Genomic DNA, 18,918 nt, shown 5'->3' on the forward strand with positions numbered 1-18,918 from the left:
AGTGACCTTGAGCCAATCAACAAGACACTGTGAGTTCTAGAACCTCCTTAGGCATGAAAGCTGGCTGGGTGACTTTGGGCCAATCACCAGGCGACTGAGTTCTAGTCCAGTCTAAGCCATGAAAGCCAGCTGGGTGACTTTGGGCCAATCACCAGGGGACTGTGAGTTCTAGAACCTCCTTAGGCATGAAAGCTGGCTGGGTGACTTTGGGCCAATCACCAGGCGACTGAGTTCTAGTCCAGTCTAAGCCATGAAAGCCAGCTGGGTGACTTTGGGCCAATCACCAGGGGACTGTGAGTTCTAGTCCCAAGTTAGCCATGAAATCAGCTGGGTGGTTGTATGTGTTGCTGCCCTAAGTTGTTTGTAAAAATAATAAAGGTGGTATGCAAATAAATAAATAAGTAAAATTTATACACCATTCAAAAGAGACAACAAAAGGTTAAGAAGGGAACAAAAAGAGCAGAACACTTCTTTTTCATCAGCCAATGCCTAGATAAACAGGGATTAACACCGGACAAACTATCAGGCAAAAATCAATATCCTGATCAAGGAAGTACCAAGGGGAAAATCAACACTGGCAGAGCAAAATAAACCCCACACAAAATAGCGCTGATAATGTTGCCCAATTGAGTTATGAAATGTCTGCAAGCTAACAATCAATCCTAGGTTATTAAGGATTCCATAGAAATGGTTGGCATGGCATTATACTGGTCTGTGAACCAAAAACACACACACTGGAATGCAATTAAATAAAAACAACTAAGGATGAAAATAATTGTTATTCCTTTTCTTGAATGCAAAAAGAAACACCCCACTTCCACAGGATAGAAACATAAAGATTATTTCAATTTTAATTCTACTTTCAAAGGAATGATAGAAGCACTGAAACAGAGGAGCTACACAACAGCCAGGTAATCAGACAAAGAAATCACCACTTTTTCAGGTGTTTCAAAATAGCTAATACCCTTAAAAAGAGGAATACATTTCAAAAGGATCTTGGTAAATGAGAGAAATTGAGTGACCATAACAGAATAAAGATAATCTTGTTGTGGTGTAAGATTTAATAGCTGCCAACTGCTGTAATTCTGATGCAATTTAAGGCTGATGCAATGAAGATGAATCAGCATTGGAATTGTCTCTTTAAGACTGAGGATGGGTTGTACCCCTTTAAGAGGTGTTTATATAAGGATGACATTGTAGAGGGCATGTTCTCTCTCCTTGTGTCTGGTATCCATTGCAGAGGTCTGTGTATAGAGTTAAGAAGATTGATTGTTTGTCAGGTATTTGCCTACCATGTATATTTTTGTATATGTCTTGTCCAGGGATGGGATTCAAATTTCTTAACAACCGGTTTTGTGGGTGTGGCCTAATTTGTGGGTGTGGCTTGGTGGTCATGTGATTGGGTGGGCATGGCTTGCTGATTGGCCATGTCTTTGTGGTCACGTGACTGGGTGGGCATGGTTTGTATGTAAATATTGTAAATATTTATGTAAATATTGAATTTTTTTATAAACTTACCCAAAATCAGGCAAAGCAGGCAGGCAGATTGAGTTGCTCCCAGAATCACAGATTCACTCAGAGATCTATCTTTCTGCAATCTATTGTTTGAGTCTGCACTGAAAAATAGAAGCTTCAGTCCTAAGGGAGATTCAGCTCTGCTTTTAGATTAGCTAGAAAGCAAGAAATCCAACGATTTCCTGTTTGTAGCTAATCTAAATCTCCTAGCACAGCAGAACAGCTGATGGTCAGGGGAAAAAAAAGGAAAAATAGCAACTTACCAAATGCAGGCAAGTTGGATGGCACACATGCCAGTTAAGGAGTGAGTGGGCGAGGAGGGGCCAGCCAGTGGTGCGTTTGCTAGTTCTCCGAAATGGACAGAATCAAAACAATTGGTTCTATAGAATCGGTTCGACCAGGTAGAATCCCACCCCTGGTCTTGTATATAATCCACTGTTCAATGTCTAGATCTCTGCCCAGGAGCTGTGCTTCACTCCTGGGTTGTCTCATCATAGTAGTCACATTGCAAACACTCTGATACTGTTGACTCCAACTTTTCTGTGGCTAAGCAAGATAGCTGTTAAGTGAGTTTTGCCCCATTTTACTTCCTTGCCATGGCTGTGAAGTGAATCCCTGCAGCCGGTAAGCTAGTAACATGGTTGTGAAGTGAATCTGGCTTCCCCATTGACTTTTCTTGGAAGAAGGATGCAAAAGGTGACAACCCCACCCCCACAGGACCCAGGGACCCCACAACCATCATAAATATGAATCAGTTGTCAAGCGTCTGAATTTCGATCACATGACCGCGGTCGTTCCTGTGTGAAAAATGGTCACAAGGCACTTTTTTCCCCCCCAATATAATTGTAACTTTTACTAAACAAATAATTGTGAGTCAAGGACCGAAAACCTGCACCCAGAGAGGACCCAGAGCGAGATGAAACTCATTAAATGGCTTGTGGGATGTGTTGTCACTGGGGTGGGGGTGGGAAGGCTATTATATTATTTTATTAATTGATTATTTTCTTCTATGAGTTTTATTTTTTATATATGCTGTTTTTATATTCGTGTAAGCCTGAGCTTGTTGATCAGAAAGGTCGGCAGTTCGGCGGTTCGAATCCATAGCACCGCATAATGGGGTGAGCTCCTGTTACTTGTCCCAGCTTCTGCCAACCTAGCAGTTCGAAAGCACGTAAAAAATGCAAGTAGAAAAATAGGGACCACTTTGGTGAGAAGGTAACAGCGTTCTATGCACCTTCGGCATTTAAATAGCCGCCTGACCACAGGTGTCTTCGGCGTGCTGGCTCTTCCTTGTAACGGAGATGAGCACCGAACCTTTACGCATTTAAGAAAGGGAACCTTTACCTTTAGGCCGCCTTGAGTTGCCACGTGCAAATAGACGGCGATATACATTTTCTAAATAAAATAAAATAAAATAAAACTTAGCAGAGATAAGGACAAGAAGCAATGGATGGAAACTGATCAAGGAGAGAAGAAACTTAGAACTAAGGAGAAATTTCCTGACAGTTAGAACAATTAATCAATGGAACAACTTGCCTCCAGAAGTTGTGAATTCTCCAACACTGGAAGTTTTAAAGAAGAGATTGGATAACCATTTGTCTCAAATGGTGGTCACTTAAACAGGGGGTTGGACTAGAAGACCTCCAAGGTCCCTTCCAACTCTGTTATTCTATATTCTATAACTGCAAAGTCCTTCACTTAGGATACAGAAACAAACACCAACTCAAATGCTCAGTGATAAGTACAGAAATGCCTGACCTGAGGATGATACTTTGGGGGAAAGAGTCTTGGAGAAGCTATTGATTGCAAACGGAACGTGAGCCAGCGGTGTGATATGGCTGCTCAAAGCCAGATATCATGAGAAGTATGATTTTGAAATTACAAGAAATGATTATTGCAAAGTTATCCAATAAAACGTCAAGCTTTTTCTTATGGATTAATACACAGCTTGCCATATTGATCCGAAAAACATGCAACAGAGAAGCCCCTTTCTGCTTCCAATTATGAAAGCTGATCAAAGTCTGTTTGTCTTCGGAATGCAAAAAGATCAAAATAATGGAATACAGTGAGGCCTAAGTACCTTTGGAATAACTTCTCAACTGTGGCGTGAAAGCAGATTTCTCTTTGAAGTTTGAAAATGCCCAAATCAGAGGAAAGAAAACTTTCCCTTTGTTCTACTTTAATCAAGTTGAGGGCAGGCAGTCCTTGACTTACGACCACAATTTGCTAAGTGAAACATTGAGTTCAGGTAGTCCTCGACTTACAACAGTTCATTTAGAGAGACCGTCCAAAGTGACAAATTGATAAAAAAAGTGAGTTACAACCATTTTTCACAGTTGCGACCTGCAGTGATTCAGTTTAACAACTGTGGCAAGAAAGGTTGTAAATAAAAGGGAGCAAAACTCACTTAAGGACTGTCTTGCTTAAGAATGGAAATTTTTGGCTCATTTGGGATTGTAAGTGGAGAACTATCTGTATATGTAGTCCTTGACTTACAACCATTTGTTTAATGACTGTTCAAAGTTACAATAACACTGAAAAAATTTACTTATGACTGGTCCTTGTACTTACCTGCTTACCTAGGCTTCACAAAATCACGAAACAAAAAAACCCTTTTTATTTGGCTAAAGTGAATTCCTATCATTCACATCCAGTAAACTCTCGGCAAACAGAATCAAGGGTGAATTGCAACCACAGACTTTATCAGGCCGATAGCTTCCAATCGCAACACTGTACAAGGAAATACTTGGCAAGAAGTCTCTGTGAGTCACGAACAAATCTTCACGCTAATTAAACAAACTAATCGTCTCCTGCAAACATCTCTCCCTTTTTGCTTCTCTTTATTCCCTATGGGAGAGCCATTCACTGTCCACCTGTGCCTTTACTCCCGAGTCAACCCTTGTTCCTTAACTGTTCCCTTCTCCTGGCAGCTCTGTGCATGCGCACATCAGGAACAGGCTCCAGCTGTTCTTCTGCCCCACTGATCTCTGACTCTGAAGGCAGCTGATCACTGTCAGATGGCCCTGGCTCCATCTCTGCCTCCAATGCAGAGCATTCTTCAGAGTCTTCCCCAGCCTCCAGGACAGGCCCATGTTCCTCCCCAACCTCCTCACTGTCTGAATCTGCCACAAGCTCCACTGGCCACTGGTGGGCCACAACACCAGCGTCATAACATCCCTACCATCACATGATGTAAATTTTGGTGCTTGGGAATGGGAATGAATTTACAACAGTTGTGCAGAATTTCATTATTCAAAATAGGCAACACCATCAGTGCACTGATGATATTACCTAGTTTCGGCAGTGAAACATCTGCAAGAAAACAACCAAGCTCAAAGATCATCAAAGACCTTTCATTTCAACCCCGTTACAAATATTCTCCTTTGTTCATTAATCTGCTTTCCTTTCCTTTTGCATTTTCCTTTCTTGAACCTTTGCTTCGAGCCACCAGTTGCCTTCAAAAAGGCTTATTCATTGCCTTTAATTCCACAGTAGTTACAAAGGAGGGAAAAACCCACCTTGTTAAAACAGAAATCAAGCAGTTGAAAAAAAACCATTGACTTCAGAAGTGGCTCGGAAACACAAATGCATAGGTAATGCAACTTATGTTAAGTCACTGAGACACTGACAGCAAGGCAGGAAACCTTCTGCAATCACTCCTAGACAGTGCTATAATATTTTCCTTGGTTGTATCCATGTTTTGGGGACTGACAGAACTTATTTAGCATGAAGTGCTGATACTGGATATGATCAGCAGCTGTAGGAGAGGAACAGGCAGAGCTGAGGGTGGAGTTAAATGCATCATCAGTTTAGAATCCTCGCATTGCCACAAAAGATCCAAGTCCAGTCTGCCCTTGAATGCCATTGACCCTTATCAAGTGCCAATTTAGTACTGACCATTAGATGACTACAGTTTTTTTTTATAAATTTATGTATACATTTTCTCTTTACATACGTAAGTGCTTTGTGAACAGCATATTGTCTGGGTCAATTTGCTTACATAATACTATTTTTCCAGTTTCTAGTTTCTACCTCTGTTGTCTAGCCATTTGTAAAACAAGTCCCATGTTCAAAAACCGTGTGTCTTCTTTTATCTTCAGTGTCAGTCTATCCATTTCTGCACAGTCTAACATATTTTGATTATTACTTCTTCTGTAGGCATTTCCCCATGTTTCCACTGCTGTGTAAACACAACTTTTGCTACTGTTAAGATATGTACCTTAATATTATGGTAATATTAAATATACATTCCCTTTCTCATATTTTTTCTGGCATTATGTCTAACAAAAATAATTCTGGCTTATAATCTATATGCTATTTTAGCATGTTTTTCTAACCATGTGTGCATTTTCGTCCATTTTTATTTTTTATTTTGCTTTTGAACATGTCCACCACCTGTGGTAGTATGTGCCTAGTCTTTGATTACATTTTCAATATTTGGTGGACCTGTTTTTAAATATCTTTGCTAACCTCGTGTCTGACTACAGTCTTGTGTACAGGTAAACCTCAACCTTGACTAAAATTGAGCCTAAAATTTCCATTGCAAAGCAACACAGTCGATAAATGAGATTTCCCCCATTTTATGATCTTTCTTGCTGCGATTATTAAGTGAAACATTGTAATCGTTAAGTTAGTAACATGGTCAGGCTTCCTCATTGAACTTGCTTCTCCTATGACCCCAGGACACTGCAACCCTGATGAACACCAGATTGCAAGCATCTGAATTGTGATTGTGTGACCATGGAAGATGCTACAACAGTCGTAAGTGTGAAAAATGGTCATAAGCCACTTTTTGCAGTGCTTGTTTGTAACTCCAAACAGTCACTAAATGAATGGTTGTAAGCTGATTATTTGTATAGGCTTGAATAATAAATCTTCTTTGCAGAAACTTAATGTTTGATCCTGATCATTAGCACCTGACAGCAGGCAAAGTTCTAGGACTCTGTTTGGTTAGCCTGGTATCAAATCCCATGTGGTTCTATGTGGAAAATGATAGAAAATCTCATTGTTGTGACTTCTTGAGAAGCCACTGTACCCCTTTGAAGCCTTCTTAGTGTTGGAAGAAATATCAATTTGGTACAGTTCCGAGTGGTGAGAAAGACACTGGAAACATGGAGGCTGATTGGAAAGAGGGTTTAATGAAGCAGAACCATCAAGCACATGGTCCTGGTGCAGCTGAACACATGGGATGGAGAGTGATCTATACCCTCTCTGGGCTTTGAACTTGAGATTCCTGTTCCTGTGGCAAGAGCATGTATTCTATTGGTTGCTGTCAGACTCCCATCCTAGGAGTTTGTCTGAGATAAGTTTGGTTGAAGCCTGGGCTGATATAATGTCCTTAGGAGGTTTTGCAATGCAGTGAGCCCTGCAGCGAGATGCGTTAATCCTATTATGTCAAGGAGGATCATGCCTTAGCCCTGAACCTGAAGGTCTTTTGTCTTGTAGATAGCCTAGCCCAGTCCTTCTTAATGGGCACCAAATATCTGATGGGGGCAAGGAGCTGAAGCTCTGAGTTTTTGTCTCCCTTAAGATTTCCATTTCTCTTCTAGGGGAAATATAATATTCTGCCTTTCTAATATTTCCTAAAATATTTCACTCTCCTAGGAGAGGGGTGGGTGCTAACTTTCTACATTAGCTGTCAAGATTCCTAATTTAGCAGAGTTTCACCATAATTCTAGGCATCCATACAAGATTATGATAATATCATATGTTTCTCCTTCACCTTCATCACACAAATAGTATGAATTTCATAATTTGTGTCCTCTGCCCAACAGTGCAAAGATGCACGGAACATCATGTATTCTCCCTACCTGTCATGGAGACTCATAAGCCATGTTGACCTCTTTGAGATTTTAATTCAAGACTGGGAAGCTTAGGAGAGAGCTGAGCAATGGAAAAATGTACATCAAAGCACGAGACTTGGCCCTCTCAGAAGCAGGAGTGGGTGATCGTGAATTCTAGTTCCACCATGGCCATGAAAGCCAGGCGGGTGACCTTGGGCCAGTCACTCTTTTTCTGTCCAACTCACCTCATAAGGTTGCTGTTGTGGGGAAAATAGGAGGAAGAAGGAGTGTTAGGTATGTTTGCTGCCTTGAATTATTTGTTATAAAGGGGTAAATAAATACATCTTGTCTTCTTTTTAGAGATCAAGGAATATATAGCTGAGAAAGATACAGCTGAAAGAGGGAGACTCTGATACCAAGTCTTCTATTCAGTTTCCATGGCTGTGTGTGATGACAAAATCCGAAACATCACTAAAAGTCCTTTACTGCCTTCAACTTGGCTTCACTGTTTAATTGTTCACAGTGGAGGAGTAAACTATTTTCAAAATAATATTTCAAAGGCAAGAAACACAATTCGCATTCAAAGAGCCAATAACGAAGCAAAAACCAAAAACAAACTGCATTGAATAAAGTTCCATGACAGACCAGGATAGATAATTGACAACTTCAGGAAGATAACCAGGGACAGTCCGTTGGAAGAACGCCAACCAAGATAAACCTTCTTTAGAAATAAAACACTAATTTGTCTCCAGCGTCTGTTAGCACGCAGGTCCAAACTCTTATGCAAATCTTACACCTGCAACCCATGAAGAGGATCAGGTACCTCTCCTCCCAAGTAGACCATGTTTTACCCTGATCCTCTCCTCCCTGCGTGCCCTAGGATGGATAGGGGATGGGCCTGGGTCCTCCTCTGACTGCTCGGCTGGCCTCTGCCCTTCCTCAGCCTCCTCCACTACCTCTGGAGCCACACTTCCACTCCCTGTTGGCTGTTCCTCCTCTTCCTCAGAATCAGTCTCCACCAGGGGCATGGCACTGTGGCTGGAATTTGATCGTCATCAGATCACTTTTATGTTTGCTTGTTTCTGTGTCCTTTTCTTTCAATTGCCTAGTAAAAGTTAAGAATGTCTTTCTCACATCCCGGACATAAACTGTTTCAACTCCTTCCCTCAAAACGACGCTATAGAGCACTGCACATCAGAACAACTAGACACAAGGACAGTTTTTTCCCGAATGCCATCACTCTGCTCAACAAATAATTCCCTCAAAACTGTCCAATTATTTACAAAGTCTGCATTACTATTACTATTAATCTTCCTATCCTTCCTTTCACCCATCTCCTCCCACTTCTGACTGTATGACTGTAATGTTGTTGCTTGTATCCTTACTATTTATATTGACTGCTAGTATGATTTGCTTGCTTATTGTACCCTATGACTATTATTAAGTGTTGTAACTTATGATTCTTGACTCTTGTCGAATGTATCTTTTCTTTTATGTACACTGAGAGCATTTACACCAAGACAAATTCCTTGTGTGTCCAATCACACTTGGCCAATAAAGAATTCAGTTCAGTTCAATTAAATCCCTCTCCTGGCACAAAGGATTCTGGGCTACCTGTCCAAGGTATAGCACTGAACATAAGAGCAAATTAAATATTGAAACTGAGAAGTGAGTCGGAATCCTTGCTGTGTCTGTTCAGAATCCTAATTTGCACAAAAATTCTATTTAAAACAAATTATGTGATAAGAAGCTGAGCTGAGCTGATTAATCTCACCTCAATTAGACCTTTGGGGGAAAATCGAGCATTCTGGAAGGGAGGGATGTTATTTAAAATAATAGTAATACTAAAAGCATGAAGAGTAGAGTATCCTGAATCAAGTCAGAGGTAAAATAAACCCCCAGAATAAACCTTTTTATTAAATAACATTTTGGCACGTTCCAAAGATGCTTTGTCAAAAAGAAACTGGATTTCCTTTACTTTATTTTTTTTTTTGTTTCTCACCCAAGAAGCTTCTTCTATACTTGAAGAAGCTTCTTGGAGGAGAAATGAAATGTTTTCAAAGAAAAAAACCGAGGAAGTCCAGTTGCCCTTTGGAAAAGCACTTTTAGGACAACTATAACCTAGATGTGGTGGTATTCAGCAGGTTCTGACCAGTTCTGGAGAACCGGTAGTGGAAATTTTGAGTAGTTCGGAGAACCGGCAAATACCACTTCTGGTTGTCCCCACCCCCATCTGTTCTTTGCCTCCCGAGTCCCAGCTGATTGGCTGGGTCTTCTTTTGTTGCCCTGCACAGGAGAACGGAGCTGGGAAACAGGTTAGTGGGGTGGGGAGGGAATGGGGATTTTGCAGTATTCTTTCCCTACTATGCCCACCAAGCCACCCCCACCAAGCCACGCTCACAGAACCGGTAGTAAAACATTTTGAATCCCACCACTGCCTGGATGATTGAGAATCTCCAGAGACAACATTTTGGCAGGTAACTTATCTGTATCTCCACATCATTTTCAACTATCAAGCATATTGGACTAAAAGATAACTTCTACAAGTTCTATAACCTTGAAAATTTAGATTAACTTGCCATTCTTAGATATGTATTTCTTCAGTTGATTGTGTGCCATCGAGTTGATTTTGATTCTTGATGACCACATAGATAGATTGCATCTATGATGATCTGTCCCTAACTTGGTCTTTGGGGTCTTCCAACATTGCAACCATCACCACTGTAACCACAACCATACACCTTGCTGATAATCATCCTCTTCTTATCTTTTCTTCCACCTTTCCCTGCGTTAGAGCCTTCTTCAGATAGCTAGATCTTCTCATAATATGTCCAAAGTAGGATAATTTGAGGCTCATCCTTTGTGCTTGGAGTAAGAACTCCAGGTCAATTTGTTTGATGATCCAACTGGTTGGCTCCATTTTTTATTAGTTTGACTGTTCAAGGTATTCTCCAACACCAAGTGCTAATGCCCTTCTTATCCTACTTCAAAGTCCAACTGTTACTTCCATAGAGTGTTACAGGCAATACCATGGTCATAGCAATAGCACTTAGACTTGTATACTATTTTACAGTGCTTTATAGTCCTCTCTAGGTGGTTTACAGAATCAGCATATTGCTCCCAACAATCTGGGTCCTCATTTTACTCACCTTGGATGGATGCAAGGCTGAGTCAATCTTGAGCTTGGTGGCAGGCAGCCAACAGGCAGCAGAATTAGCCTGCAATACTGCACTCTAACCACGGCACCACTGTGGCTCAACAACTTGGTTTCCAAACTGAAGACTAGTAAGTAGGGTTCCTCTCAGAGCTAAGAATCAAGGTCTGACTGTGTGTGTTGGCTCTACTATTCTTATTCATAGAACTTTCCCAAGCAACCAGTCAAGTAGCATCAATTACCTTCATTCTTCTGGAGAGGTCCTCTAAGACAGGGGTCCCCAACCTTTTTTATGCCGCGGCCCGGTACCGGCATCAGCTGGGCGCCGCCATCTTTTTGATGAAAAAGTGCTTCCGGTGACCTCACCGGAAGCACTTTTTCATCAAAAAGATGGCGGCGCTAGCTCGTGAGCTTTTCCGGTAGAAATGGCTTTCTACCCGGAAAAGCTCATCGAAGCGCGCCGCCATCTTTTTGATGAAAAAGTGCTTCCAGTGAGCTTTCTACCCGGAAAAGCTCACCGGAAGCATTTTTTTTCATCAAAAAAAGATGGCGGCACCCAGCAACCAGCGGCCCGGTAGGACTTGTTCCGCGGACCAGTACCGGTCCACGGACTGGTGGTTGGGGACCCCTGCTCTAAGAGATGCCATTCTGAGGGGAAAAAGTAGTCTTAGTTCCATGATACCTTTATATTCATCCTGTAAATCTGAATACAGGTAGTCCTTCAGTGATTAATATAATGGAGCCTGCCCATCATTGTCATGACAGCCATAAAACCTATGACCAAGGATTACAGAACTGAAATGCATTCTTGAACAAAATGAGTATTCTTTCAAACAGTTTCCTGGAAGGACATACTATTAACTATAATGTGTAATTTTCTTTCCAAATGGATGTGATTGTCTAAGAAATAAGCCACAATATTTTATTCATCATCGTAGGTCATAGTTGAAAACATTTTCCTGTGATTTTCACATTACATCTGTGATAAAGAAAATTATGATGATCTGCATTTAAATCTACACATTTCTTCTCAGAACTCAAGGTGGTTTCTCATCTAAGTTTTTTCTTGCATCTGTAGTCTTGGAAGTCTCATTTTATCCAGTCAAAGTATCTCACCCAGTTCAATTTTGTTGGTTCTTTCTGGATGAACCTCAGACCCCAGGCCTTTCAATTCATGGAAAGATCCAAGCTATTGGGTTCCTCTGATATTTAACAAAACATTGATTGTGAAAATGGAAAATTTCTATGTATTTATTTTTATTCTACCTTTATTATTTTTACAAATAATTCTAGGCAGTGGACATATCCAACACACCTTCCTCTTCTTATTTTTTCCTCACAACAATCCCATGAGGTGAGTTGTGTGTGGCGGGGGGGATGATTGGCCCAAAGTCACCCAGCTGGTTTTTATGACTAAGGTGGAACTAGAACTCCCGGTTTCCCATTTTCTAGTCTGGTGCCTTAATTACTAGACCAAATCAGGTCCTTACATTCCATGAAAAACACCCACTGATCATCCTCTCTTTCCCCTTTCGTTTGAACAAGGAAGCATTCACGTGGTCCAGATGGTCCTAGTTTTCACTCAACATCTGCTGTGCTCTGCTTTGAACTCCAGCTGATGACACCATTGCAGGCGGAAGACCAGCCCAAAAAGATGCAGGGAATCAGCAGCAGATTCCACACAATCTCATCCCAGGTTATTATTATCTTCATTTGCATTGGAGTATTGAAAGCTTGTAAGCCTGAAGAGTAATTCAGTATGGGTGCAACTCAACTTTTTAATCCCTTAAGTCTCTTTCAACTCTGTCATATGGTGTCTGCTTTCTCCTGGAATGGTAGCAATAAAGATTGACTTTCATGAAACACACATACATTTGTATCAGGTAGGAATTTAAATTAAAAACACAGATTTGCTTCTTGACATTGTGAGATGTAAGACCCGATTTATTTAATATTCACAATACAGAGACAGGTCTGGTTCACAATTCAAAGCTTTATTAAAGAAAATAAGCATTTGCTAACGGGCCTCCAAGTCCCTTCCAAAGTGGATTGGGTAACAAGAACAGCAAGAGCTGGTCAAACAATACATTTTATACACTCTACACAGTGCACGCCACACACCTAAGAAGCCCTCCCCACTCCCCTTATTATCTCTAAGTCATACTATAAGGTAAAGGGTCGCCTTGACCATTTCTTCCTAGGCACCGGATATCTTATCTTGTTTACTTGTAGTTTCGCCTTGGGTGGATGTTCCTGTTTTCTAAAAAGCCTGCAACTATCCAGCAGGTTTTGTTTAACTGAATATACTTCGTGGTTAGGATACAGCAACAAAGACAACACAACTTAATAATGCACTTAATATTTCTAATTCCTTTATAAAAGAGTAACTTAATATTTATTTCCTTCAGCATCAAACAGGGAACTAGAATAGTATTATTTAGAACTATGGCAAAATCATGAAAAAAAGAACTGCTGATCTTCCTACTGGTAAGCTGCCTTCCCTGTAGACCTGCGAGATTAGCTTTATTTTGGTATATTTTCTCTCCATAAAGGCACAAAAATCTATAGAGGTCAATGGAGATTCTCAACCATCCAGGTCAAGGTTGTCCCAAAGGTGCTTCTTCAAGAGGCAACTGGACTTTCTGGTTTTACTTTGAAGACATTTTGCTTCTCATCCAAGAAGCTTCTATAGCTCAGAATGGAAGGATTTATATTCCTTGCAGAGAGCTGGTCATTTGCATTCTTTTAGAGAGTCATTGAGGCCACTTGGAGGTTTATCTGTGTTCTTAGGGTCACCTGAGTCATTGAGAAGTTGGAGCTGTGCTTTCTGCAAGATGTTTTTCTGCCCTGTGTCCCTTCAATGTTGAACACAGGCTCAGGCTGCTGGAGATCGAGCACCTTTGGGACAACAATGACCTGGATGACTGAGAATCACCTTAGACTTTTAGCCATGCACTTTGGGATGAACACCCTTTGAATGGTGTGGGACTGTGAATAGGTTTCCAGAAAAAATGCAGACTACAGAAACCATTTGGACTTCAGTTTGAGATGCAGACAACACAGTCTGATCCCCAACAGTGAAGGGATACAGAGCAGAAAAACATCCTGCAGAAAACACCTCCAATTTCTCAAAGACTCAGGTGACCCTGAGGACACAGATAAATTTTAAAGTGGCCTCAACAACTAAAAGGGGCCTCTAAAAGAATGCAAATGACCAGCTGTCTGCAAGGAATATTAATCCTTCCATTTCCCACTATCCAGTCAGAGCTGAAGAAGCTTCTTGGATGAGAAGTGAAACATCTTCAAAGAAAAACAAAGTCCAATTGCCTCTTGAAAAAGCAACTTTGGGACCAAAATCTGTAGAGTTTTTAATCTGTACAGTTAATGTATGTGTATGCTCTTATCTGTAGAGTATTTGGCTTATAGATCCAATATTCTTGGACAAATAAGTTTTTCTTGGATCTTGGACAAATAAGCATTGTGCACAGATCCACTGTCTCAAATATGTTTATATTTATGTTTAATTGCTTTTAAAAGTGATTTAAGACTGTTTTAATTGTAGGCTTGTTTGTCCACTAAGTTCTGTCTGGTTTATCTGGAAAAGCTAACCAAAAATAATTCCATATTGTTTAATCTGATCCGCTAATTCACTAGACCAAATTATTAAAGCTTATCATTCTCAATGTCATATAAAATTAATTAAATAGCAATCTCACCATTCTTGTCTACTTCTCATGAAGAATGCTTCCTGTTTTGGAAACAGGGAGAACTTTTCTGGAACTCATTGTGGAGCTTCAGAAGTAGCAACTGAATCTGGGTCAAACAAAACAATAATGCTAACATGGAATATACTGCCAAGAGCACATTGAAGTAAATCAATTTTTTTTTAATTCTGTGAAAGTTTCAGCTTTGTTAAAATGGAGCATTCTTCAATCTTATGTGCTTTTTATCTGTGCTGTACAGATAAAGCCAGCTAAGCAACTGTACAGATTTTTTGTTCCAAAGGGAATACAATCTTAAGCATTGGATGATTCCAAAGAGAAAAGATGAAATGCTCTTTTGTGGCATCACAGATTTGCAAAAGAGCACGTGGAACATTAATGTGATGAGGCTGGCATGATAATCAGATTCAGAAGCACAGTCAGCAGAAATGTCCTTTGCTCATTGCTGCAATGCACATTCAAGACTGAAGTAAAAGGGAATTATTCCTCCCACCTTCCTTCACTCTTCACTCCCATCTGTAGAAGACAAACAGATGCTTTGCAAGAAAAATTCAGACAAGGATCTGAGAAACTGACCTGAACCCATTGCCAAATTGTCCTTGCTTGTACTGTAATGGCATGTGGGGAATTTCTTTGGGAGATGGGAAGAAAGGCAAGCAGGGGAATGATTGGATAAGACGCAGCTGAGTCCTCAAATGGATTGAGGGCATGGCAAACATCTCAAAAGACACCCTCCCTAGTTTCTTGAGCTGTAAAGGCAAGTGGGAAATAGATGCATTATATAATAAATTATATAATAACGTATGATTAAATTAATTAAATTAAATTAAATTACATAAGCAAATGATTTGTACAACATATAAATAATTATACATTATACAATCAATTTAGAAGTAAATTTCTATTCTACCATTCAAAACTTTCAAATCATACATCGAAGGAGATGCTCAGTCGTCCAGGTTATCCCAAAAGGTGTTTTTTTTCTTTTTCTTTCAAGGGGCAACCACTTGATAATGCATGGCACAATATAGGACAGTGATGGCTAACCTTTTCAGCTTGGTGTGTCGAAAATTGGGAAAAAGTGTAGCCTTCCTCGGGTCGTGTGTCACTTCAAGAAATATCAATAATTTGGTTTATGATGGACTGGGCTGGGATGATCACACAGGGCTGTGAAACTCGTCTCCTGGTCTCAGGGCTGCAGGTGCAGGATGTGGGGATCGGAAGGCCACCTTACAGGGCTGTGAACCTCATGGATCTCCTTTCCTCCTGTGGCGTTCCTGAGGTAATGAAACTGACAAACCTCAGTTTATGGCGGTTAAAACTGGTTCTCTGCTGCAAAGATCTTGCGGCGGCAGCGGTGACACTCACGCCTCCACGCAACAAGCAGGGAGCAGGGATTGGAGCAGAGCACAGGCAGCCTCTAAATGTGCAGGTTTTCCCACACCAACAGGTGTGTCAGTCAAAGTGCCTCGGTGTGTCACGAGTGACACGCATGTCATAGGTTAGCCATCACTGATATAGGAGAACAAACCCATCGGGACAAGATTCAGCAGTCCATCTGCATATAAAAGATAAAGGCCACTCTACTGAAGACAACAAAGTCCACATTTTGGACAGAGAGCTGATTTGAAAGGGGTTGAAGAGGCCACCTATGTCAAAACTGAACAGCCCTTTCTCAACAGAGCGGGAGGGATATGACATCATCTGTCTCCCAGTTACAACGCAGTCCTTTCAATAGTTCCAAGATGGGGCTCCATACCCATTTGCATCACTCAAGTGACCCTGAGGACACAGATAAACTTCCAAATGGACTCAAGGACTCAAGAAAAGAATGCAAATGACCAGCTGTCTGCAAGGAGTATAAATCCTTCCATTCCCCACCATCCAGTCAGTGCTGAAGAAGCTTCTTGGGTGAGAAGCGACACATTAAAAAGTCCAGTTGCATCTTGAAAAAAGCACCTTTGTTTCAAATCATACATTTTTCCAGGGAATATTGACTAGTAATTGAATATTGTTCCTGCAAATCTTCCATCTTGTCACAATTTAACAGACAAAAACTGTCACAATTTAACAGACAAAAACTGTCACAATTTTTTCCAGCAAGAAGGAAACCATTTTACATCATTGGCATTGATGGGAACAAAAGGAATTGTACTGGATATGTACACTTAACAATGTTTAGTTAATCAGGGTCAGTCAATAGGATGAGAAGTTTTATCTTCCAAACTTTTGGATTTGTGCTGAAGTCCATCTTCAGGGAAATTCTCTCTAGCAGACTGTGTGTTGTTCTCTGTGTGGTATTTACAGTGCCTGTTGTATGCGGTTTCTTATATGTTTGATTGGGATGTGTTGACAGCTGGCTTTTAACACATCCCAATCAACATGTAAAAAGCCACATGCAACAGGCACTGTGAATACCATTCACATAACAGCACACAATCTGATAGAGAGAAGTTCCTCAGGATGGGGTCCAGCATGAGTCCGAAAGTTTGAATGACAAAACCTTATCCTGGGACACGTATATTCAGCTTCAATTGTGAATATTTAGTTAAATGCCATGTAGAATAGGGTAGGGTAGGGTAGGGTAGGGTAGGATAGGGTAGGGTAGGGTAGGGTAGGATAGGATAGGATAGGATAGGATAGGATAATAGAGTTGGAAGGGACCTTGGAGGTCTTCTAGTCCAACCCTCTGTTCAGGCAGGAAACCTTATACTATTTCAGACAAATGGTTCTCCAATCTCTTCTTAAAAACTTCCGGTGTTGCAACATTCACAACTTCTGGAGGCAAGTTGTTCCATTGATTAATTGTTCTCACTGTCAGGAAATTTCTTTTTAATTCTAGGTTGCTTCTCTCTTTGATTAGTTTCTTGTCCTGCCTTCTGGTGCTTTGGAGAATAGCTTGACTCCTTCTTCTTTGTGGCAGCCCCTGAGATATTGGAACGCTGCTATCAGGTCACCCCTAGTCCTTCTTTTCATTAAACTAGACATACCCAGTTCCAGCAACCTTTCTTTATATGTTTCAGCCTCCAGTCCCCTAATCATCTTTGTTGCTCTTCTCTGCACTCTTTCTAGAGTCTCAACATCTTTTTTACATTGTGGTGACCAAAACTGGATGCAGTATTCCAAGTGTGGCCTTACCAAGGCATTATAAAGTGGTATTAACACTTCACGTAATCTTGATTCTATCCCTCTGTTTATGCAGCCCAGAACCATTTTGGCTTTTTTGGCAGCTGCAGCACACTGCTGGCTCATATCTAAGTGATTGTTCACCAGGACTCCAAGATCTCTCTCACACTTACTACTATTGAGTGAGTTACTACCTATACTATACCTGTGCATTTAGTTTTTCTTGCCTAAATGTAGAACCTTACTTTTTTCACCATTGTGAAAGGTGGAGGATTCAATTCAGCTGCCATAAAATGTACTGACCAACAAAGGCACTCGAAAGTATATTATGTTATCAACAGGTTATGTATAAGGGAATCCCTTTTTAACATTTGTCTGACTCACAAGCTCCTATTTCAATCACCCCTTAAACATGCAATGGACTAACACCCGGTTAACTGAAACTTGATTGTGCCATAATTTGATCCCACTATTGTCACTCTGACAGAGTGACTGATCAACAGTCATCTGTTGATTGTAAAACAGACCCAGTGAATGTCCGTCATTAGCATCTATACTCCAGCAATTGAGGGATTGTATGCTCCACTAAAGCTTACATAAAGATTTTTTTTTTACAGAGCTGATGGGGCTATTGTTTGATTTCACAACTCTCTGTGTGAAGCTCCCAAGGCTTCAAAAAGGAACAGACCTCCCAACCCCCGTGCAATGACTTTCAGTAAGGACATACAATTCGTGCAATTCGTAAGATAAGAGGATTAAATTAATAGCATTACATCAAAACAATAAATATGCAATTAAAAACACACGCACCCTGCTTCCTAAACATGTATCGGTAAACTCCATGTATCTCCTAGTTAATGACACGCAAACAGCTGAATATTATTCTCCTGCAATTAAGTCCCAAGATAAGAGATTCCTCACTGTGGTGGAATGTAGTCTGGATTTCCAGGAGGGAGGGAGTGTATTCCAGAGAAGAACAGGACAGTGAAGGATAGAAAGTTAAGACAGCTCCTCCCTAATAATTCTTGGAGTACATGTTTAATAGTGTAAGCCTGTAAAGAGTCTATTTTAGTTTGGCAAGATTTCTGTCTATAAGTGGGAAACAATCAATGGTGGGATTCAATTTTTTTACTACATGTTCTGTGGGCGTGGCTTGGTGGGCATGGCAGGGAAAGGATACTGCAAAATCCCCATTCCCTCCCCACCCCACTAACCTGCTTTCCAGTTCTGTTCTCCTGTGCAGGGCAACAAAAGAAGACCCAGCCAATCAGCTGGGACTCGGGAGGCAGAGAATAGATGGGGGCAGGGCCAGTCAGAGGTGGTATTTGCTGGTTCTCCGAACTACTCAAAATTTCTGCTACCAGTTCTCCAGAACTGGTCAGAACCTGCTGAACACTACCTCTGGAAACAATCAAGGTAATTGTTTAGAATAGGGGTGTCAAACTCACATTGTCACATGACATATCATGACTTTTTTCCCCCTTTGCTAAACTGGGAATGGGCGTGGCCAGTGCGTGATGCATCCGGCCCACAGGCAGCAAGTTTGACACCCTTTGTTTAGAAGAACCTCAACGTATCTTTTTTGGTTTTTCACACTGAACAGTGTGAGGGTGAATCT

General features: G+C 40.9%; 1 long non-coding RNA gene across 5 annotated transcripts; it reads left to right on the forward strand.

The window, feature by feature from the left end:
* Positions 1 to 1,222: 1,222 nt before the first annotated feature.
* On the forward strand, positions 1,223 to 18,087 carry LOC148130360 (uncharacterized). Of its 5 annotated transcripts, none has more exons than XR_015749709.1 (6): positions 1,223 to 1,280; positions 4,170 to 4,277; positions 6,198 to 6,276; positions 11,998 to 12,148; positions 12,244 to 12,335; positions 17,918 to 18,087. It is a non-coding gene; the product is annotated as an uncharacterized LOC148130360 (long non-coding RNA). The 5 variants fall into 5 exon arrangements; XR_015749707.1 differs by lacking the exon at positions 4,170 to 4,277 and adding an exon at positions 11,746 to 11,806; XR_015749706.1 differs by lacking the exons at positions 4,170 to 4,277; positions 6,198 to 6,276; positions 17,918 to 18,087 and adding exons at positions 11,746 to 11,806; positions 14,216 to 14,322; positions 15,172 to 15,207 and having other exon boundaries at positions 1,225 to 1,280.
* The last annotated feature ends 831 nt before the right edge of the window (positions 18,088 to 18,918 follow it).

The sequence above is a fragment of the Notechis scutatus genome, chromosome 5 (assembly GCF_049901735.1).
Source record: "Notechis scutatus isolate UNSWTSFEM ecotype Mainland chromosome 5, rNotScu1.2, whole genome shotgun sequence".
NCBI classification, from domain to species: domain Eukaryota; kingdom Metazoa; phylum Chordata; class Lepidosauria; order Squamata; family Elapidae; genus Notechis; species Notechis scutatus.